We start from the raw sequence: 5194 nt of genomic DNA, 5'->3' as shown, positions 1-5194 counted from the left end.
CCTACTGAAGAGTTAATCCTCTCAGGTACCGAACAGACCACCGGAGCAATTTGCCACTTTCCAGAAAGGCTAGGGTTAATCCTTCAGAGCAATTTACATGTTTGAGGGTTGAAATCGGAGGAATTTACGTCTGCCCGTTGTAACATAACATATTTAGCCGTGACAACCAAAAACAAGATAGTGGAACGTATTGATATGAAAATACAGGGTGTGTCTGAAATAAGTACATTAATTTTAACTGGTAATAGAACTCATCAAAAGGAACAACTTTTCTCTCTGCTATTTTGGCGAAAAACGTTGCGTAGTGGCTTAAAAAAATAGGAAAGATTTTCCTAAAACCGTTCATATCTCCAAAACTAAGCTACCTAAAAACGTGAAACAACCAGATTCTTACGAAGTGGTTTTTTTGCTATACGGGTAGATTTCTTTGAATTTCGATTTCTGCGTTAAAACACGTTTTCTGGATGAAAATGGATCTCAATTAGCCATTGCAGTATTTAGTGGCGTAGGGCTATTTTAGTGAAAAATCTCTCCAATTTTTTTTGGAATTAAACATCGTTTTTCGGCAAAATGGTAGATAGAAAAGTTGTTCCTTTTGACGAGTTCTATTACCAGTTAAAATTAATGTACTTATTTCTGTTACGCGTTGTACCTATGTAACCTGTGTTTCAACCTGTGTTTATTGGCGTGTTTATTGGTGGAGTTCCAGTATCGACATACGATTTCGGATTCATGGATAGCTTGATTACAAATTAATTTGATCGCTCTTTATAAGATCACAAAATTCCAAATATATAATTCTTCTGGGAAGTTTTCCTGATCTGCCGTGTCCAAATTACCTTCCACCTGGCTGTTTCGGCTAGCTAAAGGATCATTATTGGACGACACCGTTATTCATCCCCGTTTCAGGTACAATCTTGAATATAAATATGCTGTGTTTGTTTATACATATTTCTATTTATTTTGACTGCGTCCTAGTGACTAGAAGTTGAGTTATTATCCGAGTGCGTTTTAAAAATGGGTGTCCATGGCAAGAATAAGATTTCTACAAACGGTTACCGGAAAAGTATAAAACGTAGAATGAAGGCAATACGTAATAAGAGGTAAATATAATGAATATAATTTCTTTCTCAATTTTACTCTGTCTTACTTTTCGCAACTGTACGACACTTGCAATCTGCAGCTATGTTATTTATTACAATTATGTTATTGTTACATGTTATTCTTATGCTTTTTTAGATCAAACCGTACTTTTCAATTGTTTCATTGCCAACAGACTCAGTCATTGTTGATCACGCTGTACAAAGACAAAAGCAAATAAGAATTAGTTAATTACTTTAATTTAAGCAGTAAAAAAACGTAACAGTGCTTTTGAAATCAACAATGCCAAACCGGACAACAAAACTAAAAAATTATAATCAAGGTTCGCGCAGGGCAAGCAACAATATCATATGCATACACACCGTACTGTCACTATTTACAAAACATAATTACAGAGCCAAAAATAATGTATATTTATTTAATTATGAAAATAAACTGATTTATAATTTCAAAATTTTTATTTTCTTACTTATAAATTTAAATCATATTCTGGGGAATCCGACGGAAATTTCGTAAAGCCGCTCGGGATTTAGAAACAGGGCAGAGTAGCAGGTAGTCTCCTTTGGGCGAAGTGCTCCTCTTCACACTAGGAGGTAACAAATACTAATCCCCTCATTATTAGCACTGCATGGTAGTGCCTGTCGTAAAACGGTCAGCAGGTGTTGTATGGTTGGTTGTATAGTTACGAAATAGATATTTTCGTTGGGTGATGGGCACCCTTAAGGCTGTTGCACAGTAATAAAACTTTTGGGCGAGGTGTAGTTCAAGTTGCAGAAGTATTCAGAATTCTTGGATCGGTCAAACACTGCAGCAGGTACCCTCTCGAGACCCGTCAGTCATAAAATTACCATTTTACAAGAACAGTAAATCTTCCTACTGTGAACAAATTTGTTGGCAAATTTTAGATTTTCTTGAAGGTTGGAGGTATCTGTGTACTTTAGTGGTTTAATCTCTTACTTCCGGAAAATTAATTTAAAGAATGATTTATTTATTGTTGGTTACTGTGCGGTTATTTTATGCTCCTGTCAATTTGACAATTTTTAATTTCTTTCACTTATTACGTTGATTACAAACATAACCTTTCGAAGCAATTGTCAACAAATTTGAGACATAATAAACGTTATTCACGTTGAGTGGAACATTTCAAGGTCAAATAATTTAATTTTTTGGCTCTGTAATTATGTTTTGTAAATAGTGACATGCAGGTAAACACCGTTCACGCTGGATTGAGGATTGCTAAATTCGCATTACGTTGATGAGGTGCATGTCACTATTTACAAAACATAATTACAGAGCCAAAAAAATAAATTATTTGACCTTGAAATGTTCAACTCAACGTGAATAAAGTATATACAGTGAGCGACAAAAGTATGGAATAAATTCCTAAAAAATAAAACAAAATTTTTTTTCAAAAAAATCTTTGGACAAATCAATTTTAGTTTTAAAAAATACATGTTTTAGTATGAAAGAAAATTCCAAGCAGTCATTTGTTTTCGAGTTATGACGTCATCCATAGTTGTTTTTAAATAGAAAACCCCTATTTTTTTTCTTGATTCTGATAGCCCTTTTAATTGTCTAAATGACAGTATAAAAATTTTGTTATCTTACATAAGGAAATTTTTGAGAAAAAAAAGTATAAAGTTGGAAAAAATAAATTTTATAACGAACAAAAACAAGTCAAAAAATCAAGTAGGTAAATCAAACAATCAAACGTATAGAAATTTTAATTTTGATTGGGTGCGGGAATAAAACTAGATAAAACTAAAACAAGGAGAATTTCTTCATAAACTAAAATTGACCTGTTCAAAGATTTTTTTGAAAAAAAATATTGTTTAATTTTTAATGAATTTATTCCATACTTTTCTCGCTCACAGTATACTGTTCACGTTGGATTGAACATCAGTGGTGCAAATCGCACACATGGGGCATTAACTTTCATATGAGTTATCATCAGTGTGCGGACGAAATAGTACCGGACAAGTCGACCAGTACAACTTTGCGTAATCCCTCGCGCGCACATAAACACGATTCAGCTGGTTCCCTGTTATTGTAAACGAACCAGCTGAATCGTGTTTATATGTGAGTGGGGTATTACGCAAAGTTGTACTGGTCGACTTGTTCGGTACTATTTCGTCCGGACACTGGTTATCATAGTAACAGGTCAGGTCATTTGCACCACTGATGTTCATTCCAACATGAACAGATATTGATATTAGTGTTATTTATGACCAATTCAAATTTGTTTCGGATCCTAGCTCAAACATACGTAAAAGTTATTAGCTAGTGACGTCATGGGTAACTGGGTAAAAATTGAACTGTAAATACCGTGCAATCAACAATTACTTAGATAAGAGGCAACTATGACTTTGACAGTGTCAGATTTTTCGTATCTCTGCTATCTTTAGCTAATAAACATCAAACAACTGTCACTATTAATCAAATTTTGATGCAAAAATAGTTGTTAGAGTCCAATTTTTACCCATTTGCGAGGACGCCATTATCTAGTAACTTCACGTATGTTTGAACTAGTCAGAAACTAATTTGAATTGATCATGAGTAACTATTATGTTTCAAATTTGTAACTAATAATAAATAAACGCATCGCATTTTTTTCTGTCATTTCAAACAGGAGAAAACGAGAAAGAAAATCGTGACGTCTTCCCAAAAGGCTATACTATATCTCTATATAAGAAAGATAGGATTACAATAGCGCCTGTTTTCATTACCTGCACAAATAATTTCCAGAAAAAAATCTGCTATCGGATAATACTTCCAACTTTTTCCATTTGCCAGAAATACTTGGAACCCTGTCAGAATCTATCCACTCAGACGTTTATTGAAAAAGATGATAGGTATTTACCTAGTTTCTGTGTAAATTAGTAGGGGTGCTAATATTCAATATTGAATCTTTACTGAGAACAACTAATTACCTACAGTTTGGCCGTTTACTCGACATTAGACACAGGTAGTTCGGCCCAACTGACCAACAACGGCTTCCAGATTGGAAGAATGGGGATAGAAAAGTTTATAAACATGCATTAATTTTATTTTATTATTTGAAAATAGAATTAAGTTTTATTATTGCTTTTAAATGGGGCAAGAAAGTAAAAAACATTTTGCTTGTTCAAGAAAGCGGAAAAGTAGAAAAGAAATTAAAAGAAAAATTAAAAAAAAAAGAAAAGGTTCTAAATGTGTTTTTACAGCTGAACATATAGACAATATTGCTAATTTCAACAATGATATTGATATAAGTTTAAATAATAGTTTAGAAAATTTAGATAACGATGTTTTTTAGAAGAAAGTGCTAATTCTCCAAATGAGACTAAATTTCAGTTGACAGGTCGTAGAATTGTTGACGTAAATCACTTATTTTTGACATTAAAATCAATTAAACACCAAGGTTTCGATTGCAGTTTCTATGATGTAGATATTATCAATGAAAAACGGTATGGTTTAAAAAGTTATTTCAGTTACAAATGTACTATTTGCGGGTTGGAAGGGACATTTAGTAGTGAACCCGACACCGATTCTTCGGAAATTAATAAATCGGCAGTATGTGGAATTATTGCGATGGGTGCCGGTTTTACTCAATTTTCCTATTTATCTGCAGCATTAGATATCCCATGCATGAGCTCGTCAACATATTTTGCTGTAGAAAATCAAGTATTAAATAATGTTAAAGAAGTTGCAATAAATGAGATGATTGATGCAGGGCAAGAAGAACTTAGGTTAGCGCTAGAAGCGGGAGAAGTTGATTCAAATGGAGTAGGCATGATTACAGTCATTGTTGACGGAGCATGGAGTAAACGCTCTTATGAAACGAATTATAATGCATTGTCAGGAGTAGCTTCTATAATTGGTGCTCGATTAAAAAAAGTGTTATATATAGGTATTAAAAATAAGTACTGCAGAATATGCGAAAAATTTGCTAAATTAAAAAAAAAACACCATCACATAAATGTTTTAAAAATTGGAAAAGCACATCAACATCAATGGAAACAGCTATTATTTTAGAAGGTTTTAAAAATTCTGTAGCTATGCATAATTTAAAATATACTAAAATCATAGGAGATGGAGATAGTAGTGTTTACAA

At 33.0% G+C, this 5194-nt stretch overlaps 1 long non-coding RNA gene across 1 annotated transcript; it reads right to left on the bottom strand.

Moving 5' to 3' along the window:
* Positions 1-1540: 1540 nt before the first annotated feature.
* On the bottom strand, positions 1541-4909 carry LOC138129185 (uncharacterized). The gene is made up of 2 exons (XR_011159137.1): positions 2686-4909; positions 1541-2011 (listed from the first exon to the last, which is right to left on the bottom strand). It is a non-coding gene; the product is annotated as an uncharacterized lncRNA (long non-coding RNA).
* Positions 4910-5194: the final 285 nt, after the last annotated feature.

This window comes from Tenebrio molitor, chromosome 4, assembly GCF_963966145.1.
Source record: "Tenebrio molitor chromosome 4, icTenMoli1.1, whole genome shotgun sequence".
Lineage (NCBI taxonomy): Eukaryota > Metazoa > Arthropoda > Insecta > Coleoptera > Tenebrionidae > Tenebrio > Tenebrio molitor.
The sequence above is the reverse complement of the archived record's forward strand: the minus strand, read 5'-3'. Positions and strand labels throughout refer to the sequence as shown.